Source organism: Callithrix jacchus, chromosome 10, assembly GCF_049354715.1.
Source record: "Callithrix jacchus isolate 240 chromosome 10, calJac240_pri, whole genome shotgun sequence".
NCBI lineage: Eukaryota > Metazoa > Chordata > Mammalia > Primates > Cebidae > Callithrix > Callithrix jacchus.
Genome location: NC_133511.1, coordinates 110,336,727 through 110,351,436, shown reverse-complemented (window position 1 = coordinate 110,351,436; position 14,710 = coordinate 110,336,727).

Genomic DNA, 14,710 nt, shown 5'->3' with positions numbered 1-14,710 from the left:
ACGACGCCCAGAGGAGACGAGGGCAGCGCTTGTGCAGGCTCAGGCCAAGGAGCAGCGGAAGCCACCAGGGATCCAGCAGGAGCAGCCTCATCCCAGGCTCCCCCAACAGCAGACAATCACATACCATAACCTGCAGCAGGGAGCTGGCTGAGACTGTTGCAAAAAGCTGTCCTCCCAAAGGAGCTTGCCTTATGCCTACAGGAGACAAGCCTCATACGACCAAGTTGGGACCAGGATCAGCATGGATCCCGGGGTTAGGGGGGATGAGCAGAGCCACATCCCACATCCCTGGCTCTTCAGCGACCCTTTTATCCCTCACCCCAAGATTCTCTTTTACATCATCTTTCCTGTGGGTTTCACCTCCCATATTGCCCCTCTTGGGACCCTGAACTTGCATAGTTCATGCTAGGAAGAGGAACCAGGAAAGAAGAAGGAGAAACACACCACCTTTTTCCAAGAGAAAGTAGGTGCCATGCTGCCTCAGCTCCTCCAGGCCAGCTCTTCAAGGTGGAGCCTGGGTTACGTGTGGATAGGAGGTAGAGAAGAATGTTCCTTTCAGGGGAGAGCCTTCAAGATCAGACCCTGAGAATGCCAGGAATTAGTACACGGAGTACAATGACCAATGACAATAATGGTAAGGCTCTTCTGTGTACACCACAGTGTCATTTACAGCGTTCCCCTATCCCCTGGGAGCCTGGTGGAGGATGCAGACCAGGTGCCACCTCAAAGGGGAAGTTGAGATGTGTCCTCCAAAACCAACCACTAGTCCTTCCTCCAAGTCACACAGTGCAACCCAGTGGCAGGGCCCACTGCTAGCTCTGTGGTTCTCTCAGCCCTCTGGATAGGCAGAGCAGAATCCAGAGTCTCTTCGTGGGAACCTCCCCTTCAGAGGTGTTGCTAGAGCATCTGATGAGAGGCTTCCAGAGGCCCAGCATTGTCTCCAGATCAGCCCTAATGCAAAAGAAGGGCTCGACGCAGACACACCTGGGATGCAAAGGTGATTATGAGTGAGGGTGGTGGGATGCTGTCCTAAACTCTCTTAATAACCCAATCTATGGTCTGGGATTGATGGCTCGTGCCTGTAATCCCAGCACTTTGGGAGGCTGAGGTAGGTGGATCACTTGATGTCAGAAGTTAGAGAGCAGCCTGGCCAACATGGCAAAAACCAGTCTCTACTAAAATTACAAAATTAGTTAGGGGTGATGGCGCATGCCTGTGATCCCAGCTACTTGGGAGGCTGAGGCAGAAGAATCATTTGAGCCTGGGAAGCAAAGGTTACAGTGAGCCAAGATTGTGCCACTGTGCTCCAGCCAGGGTGACAGAGCAAGACTCTGACTAATAATATTAATAATAATCCAATCTATGGTCACTGAATCATGTATTTTGGCATCTTACCCTGGGGCTTTCTGCCATCCTTAGATGTGGTCTGTGAGCCTCGATAGAAGCTCTAGTCCCTACTCCAAACCCTGCCCTGTCCTGCCAGCCTGTTCCTTAAAATATTGCTCTACTCTTTCCTGAGAGTTCCAATCCCAGGTGTTTCTCTGCACCAAATAATTTAGAAAAGTAGGAAGAAGAATGACACCAACTCCACAAAATTGCTGTCAACTAAGGGAAATCCAACATAGCTGGCTCCATCTTGCTTCTAACCTCTAAGCTGTCGCTGTCCATTCCTGGGTGTAGGCCAAGCTAGCTTTGGTAGAAATTCCGTTTATAGTTTACTCTTTAGGTAAGGTAAGATAAGGATGATAATGGTCCTTCCCAAAACTACCCCTTCCTCATTCAGGGATGAAAACTGCCTTTGTAAAAACTAATGAAAGGCTACGAGATTAGCATCCTGAGAGGGGCCTGAATTCTGCTAGGATGTGGGCATATTAAACCAGCTTTTGTTCCAGAGGTCACAAAATTTGTAACTCCCCCAATTACTTCTACAAATAACATCACTGTTGTAGAACCTAAGATTGATCTTTTGAGATGTTTTTCAGACTTTTACTTTTCTGGTGACTATCTGACTCCCACCCGGACCTATGACTTGGGATTCATCTGGTCCTGTGGCCCCCACCCTGAACTGACTCAGTGCACACGGACTGCTTCCCATGCCCCCATGGTTTCAGCCCCAGTCAATCAGCAGCACCTATTCCCTAGTCCCCTGCACACCAAATTATCCTTAACCCCAGTCTCTGAATATTTGAGCGAGGCTGATTTGGGAAATAAACTCCTGTCTTTCACGTAGCTAGCTTTGCATTAATTAAACCCTTTCTTTACTGCAATACTATTATCTCAGTGAATCAGCTGTATCTGTGCAGTGAGCAAGAAGAACCCACTAAGTGATTACAAAAACAAGATTTATTCTTTGCTGGGAGTGGACCTAGGCTTCTTTACCTATTCTATGTCTCCAATTTTCTTTAATAGTGATCAAAATGGATTCCTCTGTAGGAAGTAGAGAAACAGAAGGAGGAGACCACCCCATGAGAAGCACAAGATAGAATTGGTGCTCTGGGAAGTCAGGCTTGACCTCAGCATGGGACACTAGGTCTCTTCAGAAAAAGAGAGAGGCTCCTTCCATCGCTTGAAGCCCACTTCTCCCTCATGCAGCTGGACCCTGAGTATGTACACTGGAGATTAGAGATGTAGCCAGTATTGCAGAGCTGCGGCCCAGCTACAAAGGGTTCTCATGGGGGCTGGGAGTGGCAGAAGGGACACCGAGAGGAGGTGACCCCATAGTTCCTACCACCACCATCCAGCCCAGCAGATTCTGCTACCTTTCCTGGGCTTACTACAACCCTCCATTCGTCTCTGGGTTGCCATATTTGGCAAAGCCATCATGATTTTCTATTTATGTCACATATAACCCCCATATTAACTGTGCTCACCTCTCAACCTGCCCAGCTCAGAAAGAATGGTCTCTTTAATTGAAAAGAATCTGGATTCGGAGTCAGGATTCCAGCTCCGGCCATCAGTGAATGGGGAACCTAGATCAAGTCATTCCCTGCTCTGGGGCTCAGATCTTTCATCTGTGACGTGACGGGGTTGGGCTGGAGTTTTACAAATTGAGTCCTATGGCACACAGAACATGGTGAAACCAAAAGTCCCAGAGATTCTGATTGCAGCCCTCTGTTTGCAATTTAAAGACACATGCCAAATAAAATGAAGGTATTCGGAGCCCTGGAAAGCCCTGTGGTCAAGAAGCCTCTCCGATTTTCTTTAATCCAGCATTCCCAAACTGTCTTAACCACAGAGGCTTCCCTTCCTTTTTTGGTGAAAAATCAGTTAAGATCTTGAGGCATATAATCTTCAATGGATTAATTTGGAAAATGGTGAATGAGCCGATTGCTAAATTCCCTTCCTGCTTAAACGTCTCACATTTTGAAAAGAAATAGGAGACTTAAATTAGGAGATACGATCTCAGTTCAAAATTAACTCTCTAAAAGAGAAATGAGCCAGTTGATAAACCAGAATAAACATCGGTGAAGACCCCAGACTAGAGCAGTCTCACAGGTGGCAAAAGGAGCTCAGCCTAGCTGAGACAGAGCAGGAACAAGCCCACATGCCATTCCCAACTCCTTTCCCAAGACCCTCCCACAGAACAGTGTCCTCATCTCAAGCAGGATCTGGACCAGGCAAATGAGAATGAGAGAAAGAGCTGCTTTTGTTTCTGCCCGGTGCCCCAGAATGTCACCTCCTTTCATCATCAAAAGAATATTGTTATCAAAATTCTCTCCTTTCTTTCTTTCTTTTCTTTTCTTTTTTTTTTTTTTTAGACAGAGCCTCGCTCTGTCACCAGGTTGGAGTGCAGTGGTGCTGTATCTTGGCTCACTGCACTGCAATCTTCACCTCCCGGGTTCAAGCAATTCTCCTGGCTCAGCTTCCTGAGTAGCTGGGATTACAGGCACCTGTCACCACACCCAACTAATTTTTGTATTTTTCTTAGAGATGGGGTTTCACCATGTTGGCCAGGCTTGTCTTGATCTCTTGACCTCATGATCTGCTGCACCCAGCCGACCCCTCCTTTATTTCAAAGGTGATCTTACAGAAAGGACCTCAGTGGGGTGTGTACATAATTGCATTTCTTTTTCCAGTGGAGACAGCTGTTCTACATGGATGTGTAAAATAAACTTCCATCAATCCCATTTGTCCCGTAGCCTCCTGTGTTGTTGATTTTATTTATTTCTTCCTTCTACAAGCAGATGCTACACCGGCCAGGCATGGGGCCTGAGGTCTGAACAGGAACCAGAGACTAGTCTAGAGTTGGATGTTTTAGTTTGTGCTTTAGTCTTTCCCTCTCTGTGTACATGTGTACCACCTCAAATATGTTGTAAGCTCACTGGGGCAAAGTCTGTTTTTTCTTTGATCTCTGACAGTGGCTCCACAATGACATATGAAGACCAACACTGGGCACCCCACACATACCTGCTGGCTGAGTGAAAGAATCAATGAAATGACCAGGCCCCAGCAGGCAGGTGGGCTGGGCTTTGAGATAAAATCCATGTTCCAAGAGGTGCCAAAGCAAATCTTCTATTTTATACAGAGTGAAGCTTTGTCTATTACTTAGTTAACAGTATTCTCAAAGAGTAAAAAAAAAAAAAAAATGCGAGGCTAAGAAGAGATCGAAAATAATAGAAAATGGGTTCTCAGATGCTCATATGACTTTATGGGCACGGCACATGGAAGACCAGAGCTAAAATGGCTGGCTGCTCTTACCTTGTGATCTGGGGCATGTTATTTCATTTTGCTGTCCTTCTCTTTCTTAACTCACAATGGAGATATCAATAATCCCTTCCTAGAGCTTGTTGTGAAAATTAAATAAAATCATGCATAGAAGACAATTTAGCATATTGCTTGTACAGAAACATATTCATTCTGCAATTTTGAGTACATGTGCATCGAAAAAATATTTATAGGCTGGGTGCAGTGACTCAGGCCTATAATCCCAGCACTTTGGGAGGCCAAGGCAAGTGGCTCACCTGAGGCCAGGAGTTCGAGAACAGCCTGGCTAACATGGTGAAACTCCATCTCTGCTAAAAATACGATGAAAATTAGCTGGGCATGGTGGCAGGTGTCTGTCATCCCAGGAGGCTGAGGCAGGAGAACTGTTGAACCCAGAGGTGGAGGTTGTAGTGAGCCGAGATCGTGCTCCTGTACTCCAGCCTGGGTGACGAGAGAGGCTCCATCTCAGAAAAGAAGAAAAAATATGTCTAAAAGAGGAGATGAAAAATAATGCTTCCTAAATTAACATAAAGTATAACACAAAAATATAATGATATGATATAATTCCCCTTGGATTAGGAAAATAATTTTAAAATTCAGATTGAAGAATAAATATTCAAGAATTGCCAAGAAAAATTTTGAAAAGTAGTAGTAAGGAGAACCTTGCCACAGAAAATAATGAAAACTTTGGTCTACAGGTATAGAATAAAAATCAGTCTGACGTTGGCACTGAAATACACAAATATATCTCTGGCCCCGAAAAGAGAATCCAAAAATAGACCTAAAATATGTGAGAATGTGATCGTAAGAAAGGTGACGTTTGAGCTCAGTGGGTTGAGTAGTTTATTCACTAAATTGTCTCTGCATCTGGATAGAATAAAGTCAGAACTTTTCTATACAGTGTGTACATTAACAATTTCTAGGTGGATTAAGACTGCAAAACTAAAACTTTAAAAAGAAAAAATAAAATATAGCAGTGGAAAAGACCTTATTAGGTAAGATACGACACACACAAGCCACAAAGAAAAGAACGGACAGATTTAATTTAATCAGTGTTAACATTTTCTCTCTAAAGATGACAACAAAGTCGAAAGACGAAGTCTGTTCTAGGAGGACATAGCACAAAACATGATGAGTAATATCCCTAATAGAAGGAAACCTTATCAATAGAAATTGATAAGAAAATGACAAATAGGCCAATTGGTGAACAGAGAAAGAAGAGACTTCCATTTTCAGAAATATTTTGGAATTAATTTTCCAAGAAGCTCTTCTTTATACAGAAAGATCTAAAAATGCTTGAGAGTGTAGAAGTAAAATGTTTTTCAAAAGCCCCATTGAGCTGGCATGCAAGTCAGGGAAAAAAATCATAGGGCAGAAATGACAAGAGATGCTGACTAGAAGGGCAAGAAAGTGCTGGATTTGATGTTTGCCCTAACGACATCTTTTTATCCCAGGTGGCTGATCAGGTTTAAACAGTGCAGGAGGTGTCAAGGACAGGACACCGAGCCTGGGACCCAGGCAGTAGGGAGGTCACTGCAGAGATGCCCACGTGAAGCCAGAGTTTCAAAAGGAAGTATGTGATCTAGGATACTCTTTAAACATAAGAAGAAACTTTAAATGAATTGCAAGTGATACATCATGCAAATACAAACCAAGTAAACACTGAGGTCACTACATCTAAGAGGAAGTGTACTTTGCAGAAAGAAGCATTACTAGAGAGAGGGGAAATAAGTAAGAATGCAAGGGTGAAAATGCACCAGAAAGATATCACATTCTAAATCTGCATGCCCCAGTATCATAATATGAAAAAATATAAAGCGCCAATCGGCAAGACTTAAAAAATAAAGATGAAAATCCTTAATCATAGCAGGGGACTTTAATATGACTTGTTGAATTGCTGATGGAACAATCAGACAAAAACAATGAAGAATAGATATGAAAAAAGAACTTAAACTTGACCCAATTCATACACACACACACACACACACACACACACACACACACACACACACCACCGCCAATTACCTCACCTGTAATCCCAGCACTTTAGGAGGCAGAGGTGGGAGGGTCACTTGAGCTCCGGAGTTGGAGACCAGCCTGGGCAACATAGTGAGAACCCACCTCTACAAAAAATAAAAAATTAAAAAAAAATTAGCCAGGCATGGTGGCACTTGCCTGTAGTCCCAGCTACTCAGGAGGCTGAGGAAGGAGGATTGCTCAAGCCTGGGAGGCGGAAGTTGCAGTGAGTTGAGATCACACCACTGCACTCCAGTCTTAGCACTAGAGTGAAATCCTGTCTCAACAAAACAAAACAAACAAACAACAACAACAAAAACAAAAACACTGTAACTGAGAACTGTGTATAAGATAGAAAGAAACTAAACTGTGTTTTCTACTTTCAACACAGCACAGAGCACTTCTGATCACCAAAATGTGCTTGGGGTTTCCCCAGACAGTAAGCAGTCGTCCAGGGGACACCAACAGGATGTCCTACAGTGTAACTAGGTTCTGACACTATCTACCTGGAGTTACAGTCAGATCCCACACGCGAAGGGCTCAGTTCCACAAGACTGCCCCCCACTTCAGATATCACTTCCAAGTGCTAGGTTACCCACAAACTCTGTCCAACTTGGCTACAAATTGGAGGTTTCCCAGACCCCCTTCTCAGGTTCAATTAATTTTCAAGACCAACTCACAGAAGTCAGAGAAATACGTTTGCCAGTTTATTACATTATTAAAGAATATGAAAAGATTTCTGATGAACAGACAGTTGAAGAGATACAAAGGATGAGGCATGGAAGGATCCCAAGTGCAGGAGCCTCTGTCCCCAGGGAGCTGGCGTGCACCACCCTCTTGCCACATGGATGTGCTTATTTAGAACACTGGAGTGCAGAGATTGTGATGGACACTTCATCACTTGGGCATGATGGGTTATTAACTCAATCTCCAGCCCCTCTCCCCTTCCCAGAGGATGCGAGGTGGGGCTAGAAGCTCCACGGTTCTAATCAGGGCTTCTATCTCTGGTGACCAGCTCCCATTCAGGAACCAGCAAGAGACACCTCGTTAGAGAAAAAGATGCTCCTATCACTCCCCAGATTCCATGGAATTAAAAGCTATGTGTCAGGAACCAGCGTAAAAGACCAAATAGTAGAGAAAAAAAGGCTGCTGGCACCCCTACTGCTCAGAAAATTACAAGGGTTTTAGGAGTTCTGTGCCAAGAACCAGGGACAAAGACTGAAATAGATATTTCTTATTGTAAATCACAGTATCACAGTGACAAAATCCACACATATTTCAAGTGCACATGGCATGTTTACCAAATTTACCACATGCCAGTCTATTTTTAAAAGTCTCAAAAAAGAATTCAGCAGATTAGAAGCATTTAGAGTATACCCTCTGATACCTAGAATTAAGCTAGCAATTAACATTGAAAAGACAACTAGAAGATTACCTACTGCCTGGAAGTTAAACAATGTATGTTTAAAAATTCCCATGTCAAGAAAAGAAATTACCACAGAAATTAGAAAATAATTTGAAATGAATGACAATAAAAATAAGGTATATTAAATATGTGGGATAAAGGCAAAATAGTACTTAGAGAAAAACTTACAGTCTTTGGTATATATACTAAAGCCAGAAAGAATGAAGTTAATGGTTTAAAGTCTTATCTCAATAACACCAAAAAAATCCTAAGCTAATTGAATCCAATGAAAGTAGAAAGAGGAAAATAATAAAGATAAAATCGGAAATCAATGCAATACAAAGCATACAATAGAGACACATCAATTAAGCCTAAAGTTTGTTCTTTGAAAAGATTAGAAAAATTTATAAACCTCTACCAAAACTGACCAAGAACAAAGAGAAAACTCAAATTATTCATGTAAGGAGGACATCACTACAGGTCTTATAGACAGAAGTGTGTAAGAAGAAGACATTATAAACAATTTTATTTCGAAAATTTAAAAATTTTTCATAAAATGGAAAACTCTTTCTTTCCTTTCTTTTTCTTTCTTCCTCTCTCTCTCTCCCTCTCCCCCCCCCCCTTCTTTTTTTGAGGTGTTTCACTCTTGTTGCCCAGGCTGGAGTGCAGTGGCACAATCTCGGCTCACTGCAACCTCTGCCTCCTGGGTTCAAGTGATTCTCCTACCTCAGCCTCCTGAGTACCTGGGATTACAGGCATGCATCACCATGCCAGGCTAATTTGTATTTTTATTAGAGATGGGGTTTCTCCGTGTTGGTCAGGCTGGTCTTGAGCTCCTGACGTCAGGTGATCTGCCTGCCTCAACCTTCCAAAGTGCTGGGATTACAGGTGTGAACTACTGCACTCAGTCAAAACTTTGTTTAAAAAAGAAAGAGACTTGGCAAATGATGAAGGAAAATATAGAAAATTTAAATTTTTTTATGCCTGTTAAGTAAATTGAATCTGTTTATAAAAATTTGCCTACAAAGAAAACTTTGGGCTCCAATGGCTTCACTGGAGAATTCTTTCATACATTTAAGGAAGAAATAATGCCAATTCTGCATAAATTCTTCCATAGAGTGGAAAAAGAGAGGACACTTCCCAACTCATTTGATGAGACCAGTATAGCTTGGATATCAAAACTTGAAAAGGACATTATAGGGAAAAAATTATAGATGATTATTTTTATAAATATAGATACAAAAATCTTCAAGTAGTAGATCTAGTATAGCAATATATAAACAAATATCACATCACAACACAAAAAGTTAATCAATGTAGATCATCACATTGATAGATCAAAGGAGAAAAATATCATATGATTAAGTTGACACATGAAAATGCATTTGATAAAAATAAATATCCATTTGTAATAAAAAGAAACAGCTTAGCAAGCTAGGAATGGAGGAGAACTGCCTAAATTTGGTAAAGAATAGCTACAAAAAACCCTACAGCAAGCATTATACTTAATGCTAAATTGTTAAAAGCCTTTCCCTCTGAGACTGGGAATAAGAGAAGGAGGCTACTATCATGACACCTATTAACATCACACTGAAGGTTCTAGGCAATAGCATAAGGCAAGTAAATGAAATAAATAGTGTCAGTATCAGGAAAGAAACGAAACTGTCATTATTTGTAAAAGATGTGATTGTGAAAGCAAACAATTCCAAAGAATCTACAGCGAAACTATGGGAATTTCTAAGCAAGTTTACCAAGGCCACTAAATTCAAAGCTAACATAAAAACTTAATTTTATTTTTATGTTCCAGCAACAATATATAGAAAATAAAAATCTTTTAATGAAATCTTTTATTGTACTCCGGACCATCAAACATCTAGGGATGAACGTAATGAAAGTTGGGCAAGACCTCATCACTGAAAAGTGTAAAATATTACTGGAATAGATTAAGAAGATCTAAATATTGCAAAGATGCACATTTTTCCCAACTTGATCCATAGACATGTGAAAAGGTGACCACCTTTTTTTTTTTTTTTTTTTTTTTTTAATGACAGTTTCTTGCTCCATAATCCTAGCTGGAGTGCAGTAGTGCGTGATCTTGGCTCATTGCAACATCTGCCTTGTTGGCTCAAGTGATTCTTCCACCTCGGCCTCCCAAATAGCTGGAACTACAGGCATGTGTCACCATGCCCAGCTACTTTTTGGTACTTTTTGTAGAGTCAGGATTTTGCTATGTTGCTCGGGCTGGTCTTGAACTCCTGGGCTCAAGCAATCCACCCACCTTGGCCTTCCAAAGTGCTGGGGTTATAGGCGTGAGCGACTGTGCTAGGCCAGATATTTGACCTTTACTCATTATTAGGGAATGCAAAATAAAAGCCCAATAAGAAACCATAACTAACCTACCAGAGTGAACAGAATTTAAAAGACTCAATACCCATTGGAGCAACCAGAACATTTATACATTGCTAGTGGGAGAATACATTGGTAGAACTACTTTGAAAAGCTCTGTCTCTACTAAAGCCGAACATGTGTCCATTCAATAACCCAGTGATGATGCCCCACCTGGGTAGATACATGTGTTCAACAAGAGATGTACACAAGAATGTTATTATCAGCACTACTAAGAACAAAATACTAGCAATTACCCAACTCCTCACTAACAGTAGAATAAGTAAATAAATTGTGTGGTTCACACACCATCAAATATTATACTGCAATGAGAATAAATAAACTCTTGTTACATGCAATGATATGGATAAAATTCTCAATATAATGGTCATTTGAATGAAGCCAAATCAAACACAAAGGAAGATGGGGAAAACTGTTCTAGATTGAAGGAGATCAAAGATACATAAGAGCATATGCTCAGAAGACAACTGAGGAAATTTGTACATGGACCACATGTTGGATAAAGTAGTTGAGTTATTGACTGAGATATGGTAATGATAATGAGTTTGAACGCAGAAATGTCTCCATTCTTAGGAGATGCACACTGAAGTGTTTAGAGGTGAATATCATGATAATTGTAGGTTATGTTGAATGAATTGATGAAAGAAAAGTGTGTGTGTATTTAAAGGAGAGAGATGGAACCAATGTGGCAAAATATTAAAGGTTGGTGAATATAGATGAGGAGGTATACTTTCTACCTCTCTAGGAGCCTGAATTTTTTCTAAAGAAAATAAAAGAAAAAATAAATGTAATGCACACCAATTATAGCAAATTTGTAAAATAAAATATAAAGAAGAGAAAAAGCAATAGAAAATCCAAATAGATTTCTCCTTTAAAAAACATTGACTCCATGGAGAATATTTGCTATCTCTGCTTTTGGTCAATATTGATTTGGAGCTCCTAGTCAAAGAGTAATAAAAGAAAAAGAAATGAACAAGGATGGAACAGAAAAAATTATCCACATGGAAGACCCGAGAGTACAGACAAATTATAACTAAGAGAGTTTGGCAAGGGTGCTGCATATAAGATAAACAAGCAAGGATAAGGCGGGACGCAGCGGCTCGCGCTTGTAATCCCGGGATAAGGCGGGACGCAGCGGCTCACGCTTGTAATCCCAGCACTTTGGGAGGCTGACACAGGTGAATCACTTGAAGTCAGGAGTTTGAGATCGGCCTGGTCAACGTGGTGAAACCCACCTCTACTAAAAATACAAAAATTAGCCTGGTGTGGTGGCAGGTATCTGTAATCCCAGCTGCTTGGGAGGCTGAGGCAGGGAGAATCACTTGAACCTGGGAAGTGGAGGTTGTGCCACTGCTCTCCAGCCTGGGCCACAGAGTGAGATTCTGTCTCAAAAAAAAGACAAATAGACAAAAATAAAATTAACTTTTTACATTCTAGCCTCATAGAGCTAGTAAAGGTAATTTTTTAAAGATTTCATTTAAATATAACAACAAAATAAATTAAGACTACATCTAACAAAAGATGTACAAGATCTTTATATAGCAAACAATAAAATTTAATTGAAAGACATTCAAGAAGGCCACAGTAATGAAGAGATAAGCTATGTTCATAGTTGGGAAGATTTGACCAAATAAATATGTCAATTTTCCCAAATCAATGTCTAAATCCCCAAAAGGCTTTTTACTGAACTTGACAAATGGATCCTAAATATGTATGAATATGAAAGAGCAAGAATAGCCAAGACAATTTTGCAGTTAGTGCAGCTTATCTTGCCAGGTATTAGGATTTTAATAGAAACCCAGTGTGATGGAGATAGTATGCTCAGCAACAAGGAGGGACATATGGATTAACAGAACAGGATAGAGACCCCAGAAACACAGATGAGAATGTTATATTCCCACATGAATAAGGAAACTTTATACTTGCCAAAGATGGCATTGGAAATCAATGTGAAAAGGATGGACTGGTCAATCAACCATGCACAGATGATCGATGATGTTTATGGAAAAAGAGAAATTAGCTCCCTATTTCCAACCAAACAAAGAAATTCCCACGCAGATTCATGACGTAATGTGAAAAACAAAAGTTTAAAACTTTCAGAATGAACTATAGAATATTTGTATTGTTTCAAATTAGGGAAGAATTGTTTAAAACACAAAAAGCACAGCTATTAAAGAAAAAATGGATACATTTGTCTTCACGCTAAAAGTGTTTGTGTAGCAGAAGTCACCATAAACAATGGGGAAAGACGAGTCACTAACTGGGAGAGGAAATCTTCCACGGGGATGACAAAGAACTAGGGTCGGTGTTATATAAAGGATTTCTGTGAAGCGATAAGAAAAAGACAACAGTAAAACTAAGCAAAAACCGCGAAAAGACATTTCTCAGAAGCAGCAGTATGAAAGGTATCTATGAAAAGATGATCAGTATTATTTGTAATTAGGGAAGTACAAATTAATCTCATTATGCGTTTTTATTTTACCCCCATTATTGGCAAAAGTTAAAAGTCAGATAACACCAAGTGATGATAAAGATGAGGAACAGGGAAAACTTCAATGCTAGAGGGTGCAGGTTGGTTGGACAGTCATTTTATAACAACTTAAGGCGCGTGTCTCTTACAACCTTGCCATCCGCTCCTGGGTACATTCTAGAGCAAACTCTGTTGCAGAAAGAAGACATATAAGAGTACTCAGTTCAACATTGTTAACGATAGTAAAAATTGAAAACAACTTTATTGCCCATCAGCGGGAGAACAAGTAACTACTTATGGTGTATCTGAATAATATTAATAACATACTATACACCACTGGAAGTAAATGAATTAGAGCTACAGATACGACATGGATAAATCTCACCAACATAAAATTGGAAAGACTGCATTAATAAAGAATGCACACAATATAATATTTATATAGAATTTTAAAATATAAAAACCACAGTATGTAAAAACACACATAAGTGTTTAATAACTGGCAAATTACTGTAACTTGTTCTCCCACTGGCCAGCATGAGGGTCCAAGAAAGAGAATGAAACAGGATGAGTCCACTGATTTTGTCATTGTTGGCTCTAGAGCACAAGAGAGGCCCCTGGGGCCCCACAGGAGTCACCTCGACTGGCTTTGAGAATGAAACCAAACGCTACGGTTCTACAGTGCAGGGTTGTTGCATGGGGTGGGGGCAGGCTCTGAACTTCAGGCACAGCTCCAGGGCACCTTTCATAGCCCGAGATGGGGGTGGTGCCCTTGGAGCAATGTTGGGGCCCTGTGCCTGAGGGTACCTCTGTTTCAGCAGAGCTCCTGGCCACTCTGGACTCGGCGTATGACCTGGGACTGGCAGACATTGGCCTCTGCGGACTTCGTGTCTCACTGCTGTGAAGACCCCTAGGGTTTCAAGAGGGGCTGCCTCAACAGTCCCTGGGCTGCCTGCCTCCCCTCTGGCTATGACACAAAGACAGCTATCTGGCCATCCATTTATCCACAGAACCCCAGGCTGCCCTTAGTCCTGGGGTGACAGGGCAGATGCAGGGCAGGTGTGCCCAGCACCAGAGTCCCACAGGTGAAATTGGGAGTCCTGACTCTGCAAGCAGTTCTAGACTCTGCAAGTGATGAAAGGGGGCTTAAGCCTGTCAAGGCCAACCTCCCTTCTGGAAGAAATCCCGGCACAGCTTCCTCACAGGTGCCTATGGTCATGTCTGCTGCTCCCATCTGCTCACCATCCCTTGTCCCTTCTGTCTAGTGAAGGCAAAAACTGAGTTTGGTTCTGCCACTAGCCCACAGGTCTTTCATGATGAGGCCAATCACACCTCTGCCTTCCTCAGGCCCCTGTGCCACTCGAGCTGGGCCAAAGACCTCCACAGAATTTTGTAGTTATGAATGTTGGAAAAGAGAAGAACGTTCTTTCTAGTTAAATCATAAGCTTCAGGATAGTCTCCAGGAGCCACTGGAGGATATCGAAGGAGCAGGAGGTCAAGACGAAATATAGAGAGATAGAGAGAAAGGAACTTGACCAAGCTAGGGTCCCTGCCTCCAGCGCACCTTGGGATCATCCTACCCCCACCTTTCCTTTGTTCGGGTGGGCGTGTTAACAGTTTTCCTGGATTGCTTAAACTAGGTTAAGCTGGGGTTTTGTCCCTTGTCTCTTAAAACGACAGGGAACTCACTGCCCGCAGGTAGACAGTGT